Source organism: Triticum urartu, chromosome 3 (assembly GCF_003073215.2).
Source record: "Triticum urartu cultivar G1812 chromosome 3, Tu2.1, whole genome shotgun sequence".
In the NCBI taxonomy this organism is placed as follows: Eukaryota; Viridiplantae; Streptophyta; class Magnoliopsida; order Poales; family Poaceae; genus Triticum; species Triticum urartu.
In genome coordinates, this window is record NC_053024.1 from 243,750,924 (window position 1) to 243,773,245 (window position 22,322).

The following is a 22,322-nucleotide window of genomic DNA, read 5'->3' on the forward strand; positions in this document are numbered from 1 at the left end:
CGAGGTGCTAGACCATGAATTTCCAGAGGGATTCAAACCCGTAAACATAGATGCATACGACGAAACAACATACCCTGGGGTCTAGATTGAGGACTATATCCTCCATATCCATATGGCTCGAGGAGATGATCTCGACGCCATTAAGTATTTACCCCTCAAACTCAAAGGGCCAGCTCGGCACTGGCTTAAAAGCCTCCCCGAAAGCTCCATTAGAAGCTGGGAAGAGCTCGAAGATGCTTTTCGGGCAAATTTTCAAGGGACTTATGTCCGACCTCCGGACGCGAACGATTTGAGTCATATAACTCAACAGCCCGCAGAGTCAACCCGAAAGCTTTGGAACAGGTTTCTTACTAAAAAGAACCAAATAGTCGACTGTCCGGATGCCGAAGCCTTGGCAGCTTTTAAGCATAGCATCCGCGACGAATGGCTTGCCAGACACCTCGGCCAAGAAAAGCCGAGAACAGTGGCAGCATTAACAAGCCTCATGACTCGCTTTTGCGCGGGTGAGGATAGTTGGCTAGCCAGATGCAGCACCAGCGACCCCAGTACATCTGAAGTTAGAGATGGAAACGGGAAATCACGGCGCAGCAAAAATAATAGGGCCATTTGCATTTCTGTCCCTAACTCGAACCACCTAATCAGATATACCCCTAATTCGAAAGCCTGCTCAAATTTGCCCCTCCGCCGTTAGGTGCCCTTATAGAAATGCCCTTTGCACCGTTACCATCCGGTCAAACAGCTTTGACCGTCCTGAAAAAATAGCAAAAAAATCTAAAAAATCTAAAAATTTGTGAGATCGAAGATACTCATGTGCCCAAGGTGTGTGCAAATTTTCATGCTATTTGGACATTCCAGGAGCTCGTGGCGAGGAAAGACAGTTAATCTGCACGCTTCTGAACAATAAATTTGAAATAAAATAGCAAAAAAAATTAAAAAAATATGAATTTTTTTGGCATCAAAGTGGCTTGGGTGCTCAAGGTGCTTGTAAGTTTTTGTGACCAAATGACATACGAGGAGCTCTAGCAAGAAAAAACAAAATAGTCATTTTTTCCCAAGTTTTTTCCCGAGCCAAATTTTGTTTTTTTCTCCACAAGCCCCTCCAATGTCCAAACACAACAAAAATTTACACGCAGCTTGCAGACCCGAGCCTCTTTGATGCCAAAAAATTTCATATTTTTTGAATTTTCTTACTATTTTTTGAATTTACTGTTCACAGGCTTACATATTTATTGTTTTTCCTCTAACATGAGCTCTTGGAATGTACGAACAGCACGAAACTTTGCACGCACCTTGTGAACCTGAGTATCTTTGATCCCACAAATTTTCAGATTTTTTAGAATTCTTTTGCTATTTTTTTCAGGATGGTCAAAGCCCTTTGACCGACTTTGACCTGCTTTGACCGGACGGTAATGGCACAGAAGGGTATTTCTGTAAGTGCACCTAACGGCGGAGGGGCAAATTTGAGTAGGCTTTGAAATTAGGGGTAAATCTGAGAGTGGGCGCAAATTAGGGGCATAGATGTAAATGTCCCAAAATAATAAGCGTCGGAATAAAGAAGACAGCCTGAAGAGCACGGCAGTAAACGCCGGATTCAGAAGCTCTCGGCCAGGTCAGCAAAAGCCGCCCCCTAAAGGCGCCAGAGATGAACTGTCCAGCCTAAACAAAATTCTGGACCAAATATGTCAGATCCATAGCACCCCTGGTAAACCCGCTAATCATACCCACAGAGACTGTTGGGTCTTCAAGCAGTCCGGCAAGCTCAACGCCGTTCACAAGGGGGAGGATACACCAAGCGAAGACGAGGATGAGCCTCTCAAGAAAGACACTGGGGAACAAAAAAAATTCCACCAGAAGTCAAAACAGTAAACGTGTTACACGTGATCAAGGGGACAAACAAAGAGACACTCCCAGAGAAATATGCCCAAGGGCCTATCACCGCGGAGTCCTGCAACTGGTCGTCTCAACCGATCACTTTCGACCATCAGGATTACTCAGCAAGTATCCGGCGTGCAGGATGGGCTGCCTTGGTATTAGACCCAATAATTGACGGATACCACTTCACACGAGTCCTGATGGACGGTGGCAGTAGTCTAAACCTGATATATCAGGAAACAATCCGCAAAATGGGGATAGACCCAACGAAAATTTGCCACAACAATACTACCTTTAAAGGAGTAACGCCAGGCCCAGCGGCTCATTGCACGGGCTCCCTGCTACTAGAGGTTATATTCGGCTTCCCCGATAACCTCCGTAGCGAAAATTTAACCTTCCACATTGCTCCATTCCAAAGTGGCTATCAAGCACTACTTAGACGCGAAGCTTTCGCTTGCTTTAATGCAATACCGCATTACGCTTCCCTCGCGCTTAAGATGCCCAGTCCATGTGGCATCATTATAGTAAATGGCAATATTGAGCGATCCCTGCGCGCCGAAGAGAGTGCGGCTGCCTCGGCGGCCACACACTAAATCAGCCTCACCAACTAAAGCATTCGACAGGTCGTCAAGACTACGGACACGGTTAGACGAGTCCGAAGCAGCTATATGTAATTCATACAGGTTTGATGGCCACACCCCTATTACAAATACAAGGGGCTCAATGCACGCAGACAAGTGGCAATTTTTACTCATCTTGAATTATACATGGTTTCTTTAAACCTACCTTTTTGCACGAAAACTTTTCACCTAAGTTCCTCTCTTTTACAGATGATCATCGTGCTACACTCGTCCAGGATACGGCACAACGGAGACACAAGCGCAGACGTGCAGCAGGGACCCGTTCCAAGGATTCTTTTTAGATTAAGACCCTGCGTAAACTATTCTTACTGTCTCTTGTTGATACACATCCCTCGGATTCTCAGTACTATTGAGAGGGATGCTGGCGTCTTGGCATGTGACCACGTCAGAATAATGCACGTACCTGGACACCAGGGGCTTCTTACAAAGGGCACTGTTTAGGCCCGGTTTATACCATGAAGACTGAATACCTTAGGGAGTGTTCGGCATCGCGAGTTTGGCCTTATATGCATCAGCTCCGAATCATGTCTTTGGTCAAATGTTGGGTTTGCCCGGCTCCTGTGTTTTGCTGCCTTACGTTCTGCTCTATCGGCTAAGGCGGCACTAGGAGAACTACTGCGATTGTGTCGCGGTTCATCCGGACGAGCACCTCACTAGGAGAACTACTGCGATTGTGTCGCGGTTCATCCGGACGAGCACCTCAGCAGAGAAAGCCGAAAACTGACTGTCATGATATAGCGTGAGACTGGTCAACCACTCGATGACCTATTAGAATGTTAGAATTCCTCCGCCTTAACAAAGGGCCGTTTCCCGGCCAGGCATGTACGCACCCCGAATTCAGGAGAGTGCGGAGCCACCAGGGGCTATATAGTAGCCCCACCGTCAAACTCCTATGGCTAAGTGAAAGTGTTAAAGCATTATAGTCTGGTTGCCTCGTTCGCTGAGCTATCACCTCCTTAATAGGACCAAGATGTTGGGTTAAGTGTGAACTCGCATCTTTTGCGAACACGTCCGCATTATATGCGTGGGGGTTGAAGCCGACGACTGCAATCTTTCAGGTTATATACATATATACATAAACGGTCGCACAGGAGGCATCATAATACTTCCAGGCAAAAGTATAAATACAGCCTTAATAAATTTCTTAAAAACATTGTGTTTACAATGGGAATACATGTCACTCAAACATAATATTCTTCGAGCACTGGGCCTCTATCAAACGAGCACCCTCAAGAACTTCTTTGAAATAGTGCTCGGCAGCCACTCGGCCTATGGTCGAACCCTGCGCCGCAACAGTGGTAGCATCCATCTCCGCCAAGTATGCTTTGACACGGGCAAGGGCCATCCACGAGCCTTCTATACACACCGACCTCTTCATCGCATTGATGCGCGGCACCGCTCCAAGGAACTGCTGCACTAAGCTGAAATAGTTGTTCGGCTTCGGTTTTTCCGGCCACAGATGATCTACGATGGACCTCATGGCGAGTCCGAACAATCTATTGAGTTCGGCCCATTCAGCTAGCTGATTAGTCAAGGGAAGAGGACACTCTGGAACGTTAAATTGCGACCAGAACAGCTTGTCCACTTCACGATCTGTTTGATCTCGGAAGTATACGGCTGCATCGACAGCGCTCGCCGCCAAGTCCATATATGCGTCTACCGAACTCCACAGCCGATCCAGAGGGGCATACCGCGGATCTCTGAAATTCCTCCGCAGCATAAAGGGCTTCCCAGCCGCAATATCCCTGGCTTCATGCAGCTCCTCCTTCTTCGCCCTCATAGCAGAGCGGGTGTCTTTGGTCGCCATCGTGGACTTTTCAAGGTCCGTCGCCTTCGCTCGGTTTTCATTTTCAAGGAACTGGCAACGGTTGGCCGTGTCTTTTAACTTTACATCCATTTCGGCCATCTTCTCTTTGGTCTCGCCATGTGCGGGCTTCTCGGCTATGAAGTCTTCGGCTGCCTTTAAAGTGGCCGCATTACTAATTCTTATTTGTTCCTTGGCTCGGGCTAGTTCCGCCCGAAGGGTCTCCATGGTGGTAGCTCCATCTGCAGTCACAACATATTAAAGATACTGGCGTCACGCTGCTCTTACTATGTGACATTCACCAGAAAATATCACTTACCCTGTGCCTCGTCAAGCCGCTTATGGACAAGCTCGATGTCGGCATCCGCCGCATCCAGTTGCCGCTTTAGTTCGGCAATCTCATGAGTCTGGCCAGCCACCGGAGCTCCAGCCACATGCACATAAAGGTAGTTTGGTTACTACCTGGGACTACGATCCTCTGTTTGCCGCCGTTCTCTATGACAACCAGAGTCTCAGGGGCTACTATCTACACAGGGCACACCTAAAAATGTGCGGTACTATCAAAAAGTATATCATTTCACGTACCTCAAAGCTCATTAGTAGACTCATAAAGGCTTCATGCAATCCGCTTTCGGCGGACAAAATTCTTTCCATCACTATACCCATCAACGTACGGTGTTCTTCTAAGATGGCCGCTCGCTCCAACAGCTCCCTCAGTACGTCCGACCGCATACCAGATGGTGCCGGACTCTTTTGTTTGCTCTCTTCAAGAGCCGGATGCTGGGGACTTCGGGTGACTACAGGATTATCTTCTGGCCTCACCAGATCCGGAGAGGCCCTCCGTGACGACACTTCAAGGTCACCCGCTTCTTGAGCGGGGGAGTCCGGGGGAGGCGTTTCGCTCTCCATCATCTCCGGAAGAAGATCCCCTGAAGACGAGCTCTGCTGAGAAGGACTAAGATCCGAACTGCAAGATAAATGCTTCGGTTATTTTCCTCAGAGGTAAGGTAGTATATCTCCACTATTAAAGTACTTTTTGATTACTTACAGCTCGTTGGAGGGCTGATCCTCGCGCGGACTTTGTGCTGCAAAAGCACCCTCCGAGGCAGGACCCTCTAGTGGAGACTTATTCTCCCGTTTGGAAGCCTTGGTTTCCGGATCTTCAAAGGCAGTCCTCTTCCTTCCCCGAAGCGAGAGAAGGTCGGATTCTTCCCCTTGGTTATCTTCCTTCACGGAGGCGCTCATTCCCTTGGTTGGAATTGGGAGCGATGGGGGCCCGCTTTTGACCTCATTATTCCCCCCTTTATCTTCCTTTGAGGGCTCCGGGCAAGGTGCTAGCTCGAGCATCTTTTCCAGTACCGGATTCTCCAAACCCTCGGGAAGGGGGCCGAACACCGAATCATCTTCGCCCTTGTTAGCCAGTCCTGGTCAAAGAGCGATTTCTTAGAATGACGTCATGGTAAATGAAAGATGGTGTGTTCGGCTAGAGGATTACTTACTTGGTCGGCGGTACGGTTGCTGCTCAGGCCCACGTCCTCGGTAGTATCCGGGCAATCTATTTGGGGTCCAAAGAATGATTTGTATATCTCCTCGTGTGTCAGGCCGAGGAAATTCTGAATAGTGCGCGGCCCTTCTGGGTTGAACTCCCACATGCGGAGGGGCCGGCGTTTGCAAGGCTGGACTCGACAAACCAGCATGACTTGCACCACCGCAACCAGACTGAAATCTCCTTCGAAGAGATCTTGAATGTGGCTCTGCAGTATAGGCACGTCCTTGGCTGGACCCTAGCTCAGCCCTCTGCTAATCCATGACATCAGTTGTGGTGGAGGGCCCGAGAGGAAAGCAGGGGCAGCCACCCACTTGGCACTTCTAGGAGCTGTGATGTAAAACCACTCCCGTTGCCATAATCCGGACACCTCTGGAAAGGAACCATTTGGCCATGGAGCTCCAGCGATCTTGCTTATTAATGCGCCTCCGCACGCTGCGTGCTGCCCCTCGACCATCTTCGGCTTCACGTCGAAGGTCTTGAGCCACTAGCCGAAGTGAGGGGTAATGCGGAGGAAGGCCTCACATACGACAATAAATGCCGAGATGTGGAGAAAGGAGTCTGGGGCTAGATCGTGGAAATCTAGCCCATAATAGAACATCAAACCCCTAACAAATGGATCTAGGGTGAGGCCTAGGCCTCGGAGGAAGTGGGAGATGAACACAACGTTCTCGTTGGGTTCAGGAGTAGGGACGACCTGCCCTCGGGCAGGCAGCCGATGCGAAACCTCGGCGGTCAGGTATCTGGCCTCCCTCAACTTCTTGATATCCTCTTCCGTAACGGAGGAGGGCATCCACCGGCCTTGAAGGCCAGATCTGGACATGATTGAAGGTCCGAAGCACCTGACCTGGGCTTCGGGTGTTAGAACTCGAGGCGGGGGAAGGATTCGATTGAGCACGGGAGGGGAAAATTTAAAGCTTTGTCCCTTTATAAAGAGGGTGAATATCAAGCGTCCTCTCCGTAGCCGTTTGGGACTTGCCTATAATCTAGGAGTCCTAGACACGGTTGGGTTACCCACGACCGTATTGATGAGAATCCCGTAATTAGGGGAACACGATCTCTGCTTTGATAAGACATGTCAAGAAACCGCCTCACGTTAAGTGTGAAGCTGGTTGAAGAAAAACGGTTCGAATAATCACCGAGCCATGGCATGATGTCATGTTGCCAAAACGTGTCAGCAGATTAAGATTTGTGGAAACATTATTCTCTCTATGGTGGTATGTGGAACTTGTTTTGCAGGGTCAGACACTATCCTTGTATTCAAATTCTTCTGTGGTGTATTCGGAGGAGGAACCCGCCTTGCAATGCCAAAGACAATACTGCGCGTCGGACTCATCGTCATTGAAAGCCTGGTTCAGGGGCTACTGAGGGAGTCCTGGATTAGGGGGTCTTCGGATAGCCGGACTATATCCTTTGGCCGGACTATTAGACTATGAAGATGCAAGATTGAAGACTTCGTCTCGTGTCCGGATGGGACTCTACTTGGCGTGGAAGGCAAGCTTAGGCAATACGGATGAGTATCTCCTCCTTTGTAACCGACCTTGTGTAACCCTAACCCTCTCCGGTGTCTATATAAACCGGAGGGTTTTAGTCCGTAGGACACAATAACATACAATCATACCATAGGCTAGCTTCTAGGGTTTAGCCTCTCCGATCTCGTGGTAGATCAACTCTTGTAATACCCATATCATCCAGAATAAATCAAGCAGGACGTAGGGTTTTACCTCCATCAAGAGGGCCCGAACCTGGGTAAAACATCGTGTCCCCTGCCTCCTGTTACCATCCGCCTTAGACGCACAGTTCGGGACCCCCTACCCGAGATCCGCCGGTTTGGACACCGACACCACCTTTGTCAGGATGGCTTGTACTAGCTGTCCCCCTTCAAATTTGCCCCCCGTTGTTGGCTCCCTTCCCGCTCAATATTTGGGGAGAGGACTAGGGCCTATATAAGTAGAGCTAGCCACCACAGTAGGGGCATCGAGCAGTTCATCCAACATCGAGCAGTTCATCCAACATGGAGCAGTTCATCCAGCATCGAGCAGTTCATCCGGCACTCACCCACACAAGTTAGCCAAGCACAAGAACACCTCAACCTGAGGAGGCTGTTCTTCCCCTTGTATTGTTCATCATCAGCCCAAGAGGCAATCCACCACCACACTGGAGTAGGGTATTACACCACAATGGTGGCCCGAACCAGTATAAATCTTGTGTCTTTCTGTGTTGCGAGTTTGTCGAGTTCGTCCGCGAGATCTTAGCGAGCTAGGGCGTAGCTCGGTGGGAGGAAAATACTTCACGCGCACCCTAGTGTTCGAACCTTAAGGGTTTGCCGGAACCCCACATCCGTCCGGTGCGCCCCCTTGCCCCAATCTTAATTGGACAAGGGGAGGGGGCACGGCCCCCCTCTTTCCTTCTCCTTCTCCCTCTTCCTCCTTTCCCCATTCCCCCTCTTCGTTGGAAGGAAAGGGGGCGAATCCTACTAGGTTTGGAGTCCTAGTAGGATTCCCCCCACCCTTGACGCGCCTCCCCCTTGGCCAGCCTCCTCCTCCCCCTCCTTTATATACGTGGGCAGAGGGCACCCCAAAGGCAGAACATCAATTGTCTTAGCCATGTGCGGTGGCCCCCTCCACAGTTTACCGCCTCGGTCATATTATCGTAGTGCTTAGGCGAAGCCCTGCGCGGATCACATCATCAGCACCGTCAGCACACCGCCGTGCTGATGAAACTTTCCCTTTGCCCTCTACTGGATAAAGAGCTCGAGGGACGTCATCGTGTTGAATGTGTGCTGAACACGAAGGCGTCGTACGTTCGGTACTTGGCTCGGTTGGATCGTGAAGACGTTCGACTACATCAACCGTGTTACTAAACGCTTCCGCTTTCGGTCTACGAGGGTACATGGACACACTCTCTCGTCTTGTTGCTATGCATCTCCTAGATAGATCTTGCATGATCGTAGGATTTTTTTTGAATTTCTATGTTCCACAATAGTGGTATCAGAGCTAGGTCTATTTTTCGATGATATATGCACGAGTAGAACACAAAGAGTTCTAGGCGATAATAGTCATACTGCATACCACCAACATCTTACTTTGATTCGGCGGTATTGTTGGATGAAGCGGCCCGGACCAACATTACATGACCACGTTCACGATACTGGTTCTACCGATGTGCTTCACACACAGGTGGCTGGCGGGTGTCTGTTTCTACAACTTTAGTTGAATCGAGTTTGATTACGACCGGTCCTTGTTGAAGGTTAAAACAGCACACTTGACAAAAAATCGTTGTGGTTTTGATGCGTAGGTAAGAACGGTTCTTTCTAGAAGCACGTAGCAGCCACGTAAAACACGCAACAACAAAGTACAGGACGTCTAACTTGTTTTTGCAGGGCATGTTGTGATGTGATATGGTCAAGAAGTGATGAGATATAAATTATTGTATGAGATGATCGTGTTTTCTAAAAGTTATCGGCAACTAGCAGGATCCTTATGGTTGTCGCTTAATTGTATGAAATGCAATCGCCATGTAATTGCTTTACTTTATCACTAAGCGGTAGTGATAGTCGTAGAAGCAATAGTTGGCGGTACGACAACGATGCTACGATGGATATCAAGGTGTCAAGCCGGTGATGATGGAGATCATGATGGTGCTTTGGAGATGGAGATCAAAGGCACAAGATGATGATGGCCATATAATGTCACATATTTTGATTGCATGTGATGTTTATCCTTTATGCATTTTATTTTGCTTAGTACGGCAGTCGCATTATAAGATGATCCCTCACTAAATTTCAAGGTATAAGTGTTCTCCCTGAGTATGCACCGTTGCTACAGTTCATCGTGCCGAGACACCACGTGATGATCGGGTGTGATAAGCTCTACGTTCACATACAATGGGTGCAAGCCAGTTTTGCACATGCAGAATACTTGGGTTAAACTTGACGATCCTAGCATATGCAGATATGGTCTCGGAACACTGAGACCGAAAGGTCGAACATGAAACATATAGTAGATATGATCAACATAGTGATGTTCACCATTGAAAACTACTCCATCTCGCGTGATGATCGGACAAGATTTAGTTGATATGGATCATGTGATCATTTAGATGACTAGAGGGATGTCTATCTAAGTGGGAGTTCTTTAGTAATATTATTAATTGTACTTTAATCTGTCATGAACTTAGTACCTGATAGTTTTTGCATAACTATGTTGTTGTAGATCAATGGCCCATGCTACTGTTCCCTTGAATTTTAATGCGTTCCTAGAGAAAGCTAAGTTGAAAGATGATGGTAGCAACTACACAGACTGGGTCCGTAACTTGAGGATTATCCTCATTGCTGCACAGAAGAATTACGTCCTGGAAGCGCCTCTAGGTGCAAGACCCGTTGCAGGAGCAACTCCGGACATTATGAACATCTAGCAGAGCAAAGCTGATGACTACTCGATAGTTCAGTGTGCCATGCTTTACGGCTTAGAATCGGGACTTCGAAGATGTTTTGAAAGTCATGGAGCATATGAGATGTTCCAGGATTTGAAGTTAATATTTCAAGCAAATGCCTGAGTTGAGAGATATGAAGTCTCCAACAAGTTCTATAGCTACAAAATGGAGGAGAATAGTTTTGTCAGTGAACACATACTCAGAATGTCTGGGTACCATAACCACTTGACTCAGCTGGGAGTTAATATTCTTGATGATAATGTCATTGACAGAGTTCTTCAGTCACTGCCACCAAGCTATAAAGGTTTCATGATGAACTATAATATGCAAGGGATGGAAAAGAAAATTCCCGAGCTCTTCGCGATGCTAAAGGCTGCGGAGGTAGAAATCAAGAAGGAGCATGAAGTGTTGATGGAGAACAAGAGCACTAGTTTCAAGAAAAAGGGCAAAGGGAAGAAGGGGGACTTCAAGAAGAACAGCAAGCGAGTTGCTGCTCAAGGGAAGAAGCCCAAGTCTGGACCTAAGCCTGAGGCTGAGTGCTTCTACTGCAAAGGGACTGGTCACTGGAAGCGGAACTACCCCAAGTATTTGGCGGATAAGAAGGATGGCAAAGTGAAAGGTACATTTGATATACATGTTATTGAAGTGTAGCTTACTAATGCTCGTAGTAGCGCCTGAGTATTTGATACTGGTTCTGTTGCTCATATTTGCAACTCAAAAAAGGGGCTACGGATTAAACGAAGATTAGCTAAGGACGAGGCAACGATGTGTGTGGAAAATGGTTCCAAAGTCGATGTGATCACCGTCGGCACGCTACCTCTACATCGACCATTGATACGTCTCCAATGTATCTATAATTTTTGATTGCTCCATGCTATATTATCTACCGTTTTGGGCAATATTGGGCTTTATTTTCCACTTTTATATTATTTTTTGGGACTAACCTATTAACCGGAGGCCCAGCCCAAATTTGCTATTTTATGCCTATTTCAGTGTTTCGAAGAAAAGGAATATCAAACGGAGTCAAAACGGAACGAAAATCAACTGGAGAAGTTATTTTTGGAAGGAAACCTACCGGATAGACTTGGACCCTACGTCAGAAGATGAAGGAGGAGCTCACGAGGGTAGGGGTGCGCCCCCCTGCCTCGTGTCCCCCCCTTTGGTCCACCGACGTACCTCTTGTACCCATATATACCTACGTATCGTAAAACTTCCAGAACGGACAATAGATCGGGAGTTCCGCCGCCAGAAGCCTCCGTAGCCACCGAAAACCAATCTAGACCCATTCCAGCACCCTGCCGGAGGGGGCAATCCTTCTCCGGTGGCCATCTTCATCATCCCGGTGCTCTCCATTACGAGGAGGGAGTAGTTCTCCCTCAGGGCTGAGGGTATGTACCAGTAGCTATGCGTTTGATCTCTCTCTCTCGTGTTCTTGATTTGGCACGATCTTGATGTATCGCGAGCTTTGCTATTATAGTTGGATCTTATGTTTCTCCTCCCCCTCTTCTCTCTTGTAATGAATTGAGTTTCCCTTTGAAGTAATCATATCGGATTGAGTCTTTAAAGATTTGAGAGCACTTGATGTATGTCTTGCCGTGCGTATCTGTCGTGACAATGGGATATCACGTGATTCACTTGATGTATGTTTTGGTGATCAACTTGCGGGTTCCGCCCATGAACCTATGCATAGGGGTTGGCACACGTTTTCGTCGTGATTCTCCGGTAGGAACTTTGGGGCACTCTTTGAGGTCCTTTGTGTTGGTTGAATAGATGAATCTAAGATTGTGTGATGCATATCGTATAATCATACCCACGGATACTTGAGGTGACATTGGAGTATCTAGGTGACATTAGGGTTTTGGTTGATGTGTGCCTTAAGGTGTTATTCTAGTATGAACTCTAGGGCTTTTTGTGACACTTATAGGAATAGCCCAACGGATTGATTGGAAAGAATAACTTTGAGGTGGTTTCGTACCCTACCATAATCTCTTCGTTCGTTATCCGCTATTAGTGACTTTGGAGTGACTCTTTGTTGCATGTTGAGGGATAGTTTTATAATCCAATTATGATATTATAGTTGAGAGGACTTACACTAGTGAAAGTATGAACCCTAGGCCTTATTTACACGCATTTCAATACCGTTTACGCTCACTTTTATCACTTGCTACCTTGCTGTTTTTATTATTTCAGATTACAAATACCTTTATCTACTATCCATATAGCACTTTTATCACCATCTCTTCGCCGAACTAGTGCACCTATACAATTTACCATTGTATTGGGTGTGTTGGGGACACAAGAGACTCTTTGTTATTTGGTTGCAGGGTTGCTCGAGAGAGACCATCTTCATCCTACGCATCCTACGGATTGATAAACCTTAGGTCATCCACTTGAGGGAAATTTGCTACTGTCCTACAAACCTCTGCACTTGGAGGCCCAACAACGTCTACAAGAAGAAGGTTGTGTAGTAGACATCAAGCTCTTTTCTGGCGCCGTTGCCAGGGAGGTTAGCGCTTGAAGGTATATCTTTAGATCTTGCAATCGAGTCTTTTAGTTTCTTGTTTTATCACTAGTTTAGTCTATAAAAGAAAACTATAAAAAATGGAATTGAGTTTGTCTCATACGCTTCACCTTTTTAATATCTTTCATGAGTATGATGGAAAGGATAATTGTGCTCAAGTGCTAGAAGAAGAAATCTATAAAATGTTTGGCACTAAATATTTGAATGATGAGCATGGTTGAAATGTTGTTAGTATGAATTCCTTGAATATCTATGATGCTAATGATATGCAAAGCCACAAGCTTGGGGAAGCTATGTTTGAAGAAGATGATATTTTTTGTCCCCCAAGTTTTGATGAGCAAATTTATTATGATGAAAGAATGCCTCCTATCTATGATGATTATTGTGATGACACATATGCTTTAAAGAATAATAATAACAATGAAACTTGTCATCTTGATTTCAATTTACAATCCCATGATAGTTACTTTGTTGAGTTTGCTCCCACTATTATTCATGAGAAGAATTTTGCTTGTGTGGAGAGGAGTAAAATGTCTATGCTTATAGATCATGAAAAGAATGATTTAGGTGCTGGTTATATTGTTGAATTAATTCATGATGCTACTGAAAATTATTATAAGGGAGGAAAATATGCTTGTAGGAATTGCAATAATATCAAGTTTCCTCCTTATGTGCTTAAAGTTTTGAAGTTATGCTTGTTTTGCCCTCCTGTACTAGTTGATTATTGTTTCCATAAGTTGTTTGATCACAAAATCCCTATGCATAGGAAGTGGGATAGGCTTAAATGTGCTAGTCATATTCTTCATGATGCTCTCTTTATGTTACAATTCTTATCCTTTATGTGAGCATCATTGAAATCATCATGCCTAGCTAGGGGCATTAAACGATAGCGCTTGTTGGGAGGCAACCCAATTTTATTTTTGTCCCTTGATTTTTGTTCCTGTTTAGGAATAAATAATTCATATAGCCTCTTCTTATATGTGGTTTTATGCTTTTAATTAGTGTTTGTGCCAAGTAGAACCTTTGGGAAGACTTGGGGAAAGTCTTGTTGATCATGCTGTAAAAAACAGAAACTTTAGCGCTCATGAGAACTGCTGCCATTTTTATTTGGCGAGTGATATTTAGTTAATTCCTTTTGCAGATGATTAATACATAAATTACTCAGGTCCAGAAATTTATTTGAGAATTTTATGAGTTCATAAGTATATGTTTGATCCAGATTACTACAGACTGTTCTGTTTTTGACAGATTCTGTTTTCGATGTGTTGTTTGCTTATTTTGATGAATCTATGAGTAGTATCGGAGGGTATGAACCATAGATAAGTTAGAATACATTAGGTTTAACACCAATATAAATAAAGAATGAGTTCATTACAGTACCTAAGTGGTGATTTATTTTCTTATACTAACGGAGCTTACGAGTTTTCTGTTAAGTTTTGTGTTGTGAAGTTTTCAAGTTTTGGGTAAGGATTCGATGGACTATGGAATAAGGAGTGGAAAGAGCCTAAGATTGGCGACACCCAAGGCACCCCAAGGTAATATTGAAGGCTAGCCAAGATGCTAAGCTTGGGGTTGCCCCGGAAGGCATCCCCTCTTTCGTCTTCATTCATCGGTAACTTTACTTGGAGCTATATTTTTATTCACCACATGATATGTGTTTTGCTTGGAGCGAAAATTTATTTTGTTAAGATTTGCTTCATGTTATTTATAACAATGTTTTGCATATTTTATTTCAATAAAAGTGGCATTGATAGCCTTTACTATGCCTATTTTAGAAGTCCACATGTTGCTGTTTAAAAACAGAAAGTTTACCGCCGTTGCAATAATTCCCTAGAAAAGTCAGAATGTGATAAAATGTTGAAACCTTTTGCCTATTAAGCTCTGATAAATTTACTACAGTGGGAATTTTCTTTCATAATTTTTGGAGATGGGGAAGTATGGATCTTGCTGCACTCTTTACAGACTGTCCTGTTTAGGCAGATTGCTTTTATGTTTGCATATGTTTGCTTCTTTAATGATTCTATTTGAGGATAGGACTATTAAATATGCAGAGGCATTTAGTATGCAATGTTTAATAATAATTTTAGTGATTTGCTACAGTAGAGTATGATAAGGTTTTTGCAATGGTTTATACTAACTTATCTCACGAGTCCTTGTTGAGTTTTGTGTGGATGAAGCTTTTGAGATTTAGAGAGACCGTGATATGAGAGGAATTAAGGAGAAAAAGCTCAAGATTGGGGATGCCCAAGGCATCCCAAGATAATATTTCAAGAAGTCTCAAGCATCTAAGCTTGGGGATGACCCGGTTGGCATCCCACCTTTCTTCTTCAACAACTATCGGTTAGTTTCGGTTGATCCTAAGTTTTTGCTTGTTCACATGATGTTTGGCATTCTTAGAATGTCATTTTATTTTGCTTTGCTTGCCGTTTGAATAGAATACCAAGATATGAAATTATTAAATGTTAGAGAGTCTTCACATAGTTGCATAATTATTCGACTACTCATTGATCTTCACTTATATCTTTCGGAGTAGTTTGTCATTTGCTCTAGTGCTTCACTTATATCTTTTAGAGCATGGCGGTAGTTTTATTTTGAAGAAATAGATGAACTCTCATGCTTCACTTAGATTATTTTGAGAGTCTTAATAGCACGGTAATTTGCTTAAAATCCTAATATGCTAGGTATTTAAGAATAATAAAATTCTCTTATGAGTGTGTTGAATACTATGAGAAGTTCGATACTTGATAATTGTTTTGAGATATGGAGATGGTGATATTAGAGTCATGCTAGTTGAGTAGTTTTGAATTTGAGAAATAATTGTGTTGAAGTTTGTGATTCCCGTAGCATGCACGTATGGTGAACCGTTATGTGATGAAGTCGGAGCATGATTTATTTATTGATTGTCTTCCTTATGAGTGGTGGTCGGGGACGAGCGATGGTCTTTTCCTACCAATCTATCCCCCTAGGAACATGCGCGTAGTACTTTGTTTCGGTAACTAATAGATTTTTGCAATAAGTATGTGAGTTCTTTATGACAAATGTTGAGTCCATGGATTATACGCATTCTCACCCTTCCACCATTGCTAGCCTCTCTAGTACCGCGCAACTTTCACCGGTACCATAAACCCACCATTTACCTTCCTCAAAACAGCTACCATACCTAACTATCATGGCATTTCCATAGCCATTCCGAGATATATTTCCATGCAACTTTCCACCGCTCCGTTATTATGACACGCTTCATCATTGTCATATTGCTTTGCATGATCATGTAGTTGACATCGTACATGTCACTCATGAGTCATTGCACATCCCGGTACACCGCCGGAGGCATTCATATAGAGTCATATCTTGTTCTAAGTATCGAGTTGTAATTCTTGAGTTGTAAGTAAATAAAAGTGTGATGATCATCATTATTAGAGCATTGTCCCAGTGAGGAAAGAATGATGAAGACTATGATTCCCCCACAAGTCGGGATGAGACTCCGGACGAAAAATAAATAAAAGAGGCCAAAGAAGCCCAAATTAAAAAAAGAGAAAAGAGGCCATAAAAAAGGGAAGAAGGCCCAAATCAAAAATAAAAAAATGAGAGAAAAAGAGAGAAGGGGCAATGCTACTATCCTTTTACCACACTTGTGCTTCAAAGTAGCACCATGATCTTCATGATAGAGAGTCTCATATGTTGTCACTTTCATATACTAGTGGGAATCTTTCATTGTAGAACTTGGCTTGTATATTCCAATGATGGGCTTCCTCAAAATGCCCTAGGTCTTCGTGAGCAAGCGAGTTGGATGCACACCCACTAGTTTCTTTTGTTGAGCTTTCATACATTTATAGCTCTAGTGCATTTGTTGCATGGCAATCCCTACTCACTCACATTGATATCTATTGATGGGCATCTCCATAGCCCATTGATACGCCTAGTTGATGTGAGACTATCTTCCCCCTTTTTGTCTTCTCCACAACCACCACTCTATTCCACCTATAGTGCTATATCCATGGCTCACGCTCATGTATTGCGTGAAGATTGAAAAAGTTTGAGAACATCAAAAGTATGAAACAATTGCTTGGCTTGTCATCGGGGTTGTGCATGATTTAAATATTTTGTGTGGTGAAGATAGAGCATAGCCAGACTATATGATTTTGTAGGGATAGCTTTCTTTGGCCATGTTATTTTGAGAAAACATAATTGCTTAGTTAGTATGCTTGAAATATTATTGTTTTTATGTCAATATTAAACTTTTGTCTTGAATCTTATGGATCTGAATATTCATGCCACAATTAAGAAGAATTACATTGAAATTATGCCAAGTAGCACTCCGCATCAAAAATTCTGTTTTTATCATTTACCTACTCGAGGACGAGCAGGAATTAAGCTTGGGGATGCTGATACGTCTCCAACGTATCTATAATTTTTGATTGCTCCATGCTATATTATCTACTATTTTGGGCAATATTGGGCTTTATTTTCCACTTTTATATTATTTTTTGGGACTAACCTATTAACCAGAGGCCCAACCCAGATTTGTTGTTTTATGCCTATTTCAATGTTTCGAAGAAAAGGAATATCAAACGGAGTCGAAACGGAACGAAATCAACTGGAGAAGTTATTTTTGGAAGGAAACCACTGGATAGACTTGGACCCTACGTCAGAAGATGAAGGAGGAGCTCACAAGGGTAGGGGGCGCGCCCACCCCCCTGGGGCGCGCCTGTCAGGACCCCGATTCCAAGTCACATCGATCTAGCCGGTAACACCTCATATCACTTTGCGGCCTCACGCACGGTATCCCACGGGTGTCGCCTTACCATGGCCCGGGACCATTTGCACCTTTTGGCTCACATATATGATAGTGTCGCTAGCATCCATATGATAGAGAACCCGGGCCGACATGGCTAGTCGTGAACCCAAAGTGGCACTAACCTATGGGGACAGGCATACATGATTCACATCGAGCGTGTCGGTCAGCAGCGTGTGAATCCGGGCTGTAGCACTGGGCTAACAGGACTCCGGGAACCCGGGCTGTAGCAGGCTAGGCAGGACTCCGGATGTCACCGCGTGACATTTCCCCGAAGGAACAGACACAGGAACAAAGTGAAACACATGCCGGCCAGTCAAGAGTCCTGAGCAGTAGTGCTGGGCTAACAGGACTCCGGTGAACCGGGCTGTAGCGGACTACTGTGGCTCATGGAAGCACTTAGACTACATTTCCCCATAAGAGAGGCTGCCAAGGCTAAACAACTAGATTGTCGGATCCCACACATACCAAGCATTTCAATCATACACACAATATGCTCGATATGTGTAAATACAACATGGCATCACAACATAACTCTACAACTCAAGTATTTATTCATTAGGCTCCGAGGAGCGAGATATTACAAACATGGGTCTTATGACCCAACACACAGAGCATACAAGCAACAAGCACATGCGGAAGCTTAACTTGTCTGAGTACAGACAACTACAAATGAAGAAGGCTGAGAAGCCTGACTATCTACCAGATCCTACCAAGGGCACAAGATCGTAGCTGAGGTATCAAGCTAAACGTCGAAGTCCACGCGGAACTACTAGCGAGACTGACGTCTCTCTGCAAAACATAAAATAAGCAAACGTGAGTACAATTGTACTCAGCAAGACTTACATCAGAACTATCTATATATGCATCAGTATCAAAAGGGGGTGGTGGAGTTTAACTGTAGCAAGCCAGCTTTGACTCAGTGGCTAACCTGAACTACGACTGCAAGCAACTCTTTTGAGGTGGCGCACACGAGTCCACATATTCACCATTCAATACACCACTATGGATCCGCTCCCGTCTCCCTACGAGAAGGCCATCCATAGCACTCACACTTATCTTGCGATTTTTAGAGTATCCACATCCACTTGTCTATGAACTATTATAGGCAACCCAGAAGTCCATTACCGCAGACACGGCTATTCGAATAGATGATGTTAACCCTGCAGGGGTGTACTTCTTCACACACGCTCTCACCACTTACCGTCGTTTACACGACATGTACTCGGCAACCTTCAAGCGGAAGCCCAACGAGGGTGTCGGCCACGGCCTACCTAAACACTTAAGTCTCTAGTCCAGGTTTATCACCTATCCAGGTTCCATCCGCAGGGAGTCCGGCCGAGGTTTCCACATACGGCCCCGAACGATGTGAACAGGGTTCCCGAGACACCAAACGGGCGCCCGGTACACCGTGCCACGGTGTATCTACCGCAACATAGCCCACCCCTAGGGTCAGCGCTACGCACGGCCACCAACACATATCCTATAAACACCAGAAACTAGTTGCAACTCCTGGACAGAGGACAACGGTGATCAAGAAGCCGAGAGGGTCCATTGGCTTCGGGCCCAATGCGTGGTAGTAGCTGTTTCATGGATCACAAACACAGAACTCAGTTCCTAAGAACGGTTTCAATGAGACAACCCACCATGTACGCCTACATGGCCTCTCACCGCTACCTTTACCAAATCGTGTTCACACACTTGGCTCACACATTGTAGGACATGTTTACACACCTCCGATTCATCCCTGATGAATCAGACCTGAGTCAACTCTAAGCAGTAGCAGGCATGACAAACAAGCATGAATGAGTAGGCACATCAGGGCTCAAACAACTCCTACTCATGCTAGTGGGTTTCATCTATTTACTGTGGCAATGACAGGTCATGCAGAGGAAAGGGGTTCAACTACCGCAGCAAGTAACAGTTGAATCGTTGTTGTCCTAATGCAGTAAAAGAGAGCCAGAGCGAGAGAGTGGGATTGTATCGGAATGAACAAGGGGTTTTTGCTTGCCTGGCACTTCTGAAGATAGTATATCTCTTCATCAGTGTCATTGATCACGTCGTCAGAAACATCGTCGTCTGAGAGGGGACGGTTACCGGCAAACAGGGAAGGACACAATCAATGCCATGCAGCAATATGATGCATGAATGTGACATGGCAATATGCTGTTGATTGGCCTAATGCAACTAGCAACAAGTTAAATGGAGTTGGTTTGAATACAAGATTCAAATTCAAACTCCATATATGATTAGTTAAATGCCATTTATTTGTTTTGTCCAAAATAGAGGACAAACATTGTTCAAACATGTATGAAAATGGTACAGATGGATTCCTTGAATTTTTCTGATAATTTTTCATATATAATTTATTTCAAGCTGAGTTATAGATAATTTTCTATGAATTTTAGAAGTTTTGGGCATTTTCTGGAATTTTCTGAGTTATTATAGTTTAAACTAAATCTAGAAAATGTATTAATGCGTCAGCATGATGTCAAGGTGATGTCAGCAGGTCAAAGGCATCGACCAGGTCAAACCTGACCAGTGGGATCCACTAGTTAGTGACCCAGTGCCGATTACAGCGGCTGACACGTGGGGCCAGGTCAACGGCCACGCCAGCAGGGTCAAAGTTGACACGTGGGTCCCACTGGGTTAAGAACTAATCTAAACCGAAAATTAGCTTAAGCTAAACAGGCACAGGGCCCACATGGCAGTGGCTCTAGGGGTGTTTATCGGGATTAGGCCGGCGGCTAATCGCCGGCGAGGCCAGAGGCGGCGGTGGGGCTCGGGATTGTGCTACGGGGCACGGTTCGAGCCGCGGCTAGGCGCGTTGAAGTGCCCTCGCCGGCGCGTGTCATTTGGTGGTGCTAGCCGGGCCTGTGGTGGCCGGAGGCGACGGCTACGAGCTCGGCAGCGGCGGCCGGCGTTCGGGCGCAGGTGGTACGGCGGCTACAGCGTGCAACAGAAGGAACGGGGAGGGGGAGGAGGAGCAGGAGCCCACTGCGGTTGCGACGAGGCCAGCGGCGAGCTCGGGGAGGAACCGGAGCGAAGCGGGGCGGCGAGGGGATCTCCGGCGGCCGAAGCTTCAAGACGAGGTCGGGGAAGACGATGCGGGGCTTCCGGCGTCGCGTGAGTCGGCGATGAGGAAGAGGGAGTCGCGGCGGACCTCGGGAACAGCTCGGAGAGGCGAGTGGGTGGCTGTGGACGCCGTGGCTTTGGACGGCGGCGACGGACGCGTTTGGTTCGGGCGAGAGAGAGGGAGCAGAGGAGAGAAGGCCGTGGGGGGAGAGTGAGCGAAGCGGTCAACGGGATGGGGACGGCACGCGGGAGTCGTCCACGCGTCCAGGGGCTCGTCGGCAAGCAAGAGGTGGCCGCGCATGCGTCGGGCACACGCCCGCGTCCTCCTAGCGCGGTGGAGAAGATGACAGGAGGCGCTAGGTGGGCTGGGCCAGCGAGCTGGGCCGGCTTCAGGTAGGTGGGCCAGGTAGTCCTTCTCTCTCTTTCTTTTATTTCTATTTTCTAATTTTCTACAACTGTTTGGCTTTATAAAAAAATGCTAAAGCACTTTGTAAAATGCTGCAATAATTTGTGGACACTCGATGGATTATTCTAGTGGCCCACGTTTAATTTCAGCATTATTTGAGCATTTAAATTATTTATAGTGTTTAAGTGCCCAAATTCAAATACTTTAAGATTTAACTCAAAAATCCAGGAATGACCTATAAATATGTTCACCATTTTTGGCAGAGGTTTTCACCATTATCCGAAGTCATGAACATTTCCAAAGGGCATTCTGGGTCATTGAGAAAATATTTTATTTGGACCTAGTTTGATTTGATCTGGTGGTAGGGTTTGGATCAATCCCCAATCAAGTTTCATGAAATTTAAACATGATGCATAGATGCAATGCCACAAGTTACAAGCAAACTCTAGGGCTGTGACAGCGCCCCCTGCCTCGTGGCCCCCCCTTCGGTCCACCGACGTACCTCTTGTACCCATATATACCTACGTATCGTAAAACTTCCAGAACGGACAATAGACCGTGAGTTCCGCCGCCAGAAGTCTCCGTAGCCACCGAAAACCAATCTAGACCCGTTCCGGCACCCTGCCAGAGGGGGCAATCCTTCTCCGATGGCCATCTTCATCATCCCGGTGCTCTCCATGACGAGGAGGGAGTAGTTCTCCCTCGGGGCTGAGGGTATGTACCAGTAGCTATGTGTTTGATCTCTCTCTCTCTCGTGTTCTTGATTTGGCACGATCTTGATGTATCGCGAGCTTTGCTATTATAGTTGGATCTTATGTTTCTCCTCCCCCTCTTCTCTCTTGTAAAGAATTGAGTTTCCCCTTTGAAGTAATCTTATCGGATTGAGTCTTTAAAGATTTGAGAACACTTGATGTATGTCTTGTCGTGCGTATCTGTGGTGACAATGGGATATCACGTGATTCACTTGATGTGTGTTTTGGTGATCAACTTGCGGGTTCCGCCCATGAACCTATGCATAGGGGTTGGCACACGTTTTCGTCATGATTCTCTGGTAGGAACTTTGGGGCACTCTTTGAGGTCCTTTGTGTTGGTTGAATAGATGAATCTGAGATTGTGTGATGCATATCGTATAATCATACCCACGGATACTTGAGGTGACATTGGAGTATCTAGGTGACATTAGGGTTTTGGTTGATGTGTGTCTTAAGGTGTTATTCTAGTACGAACT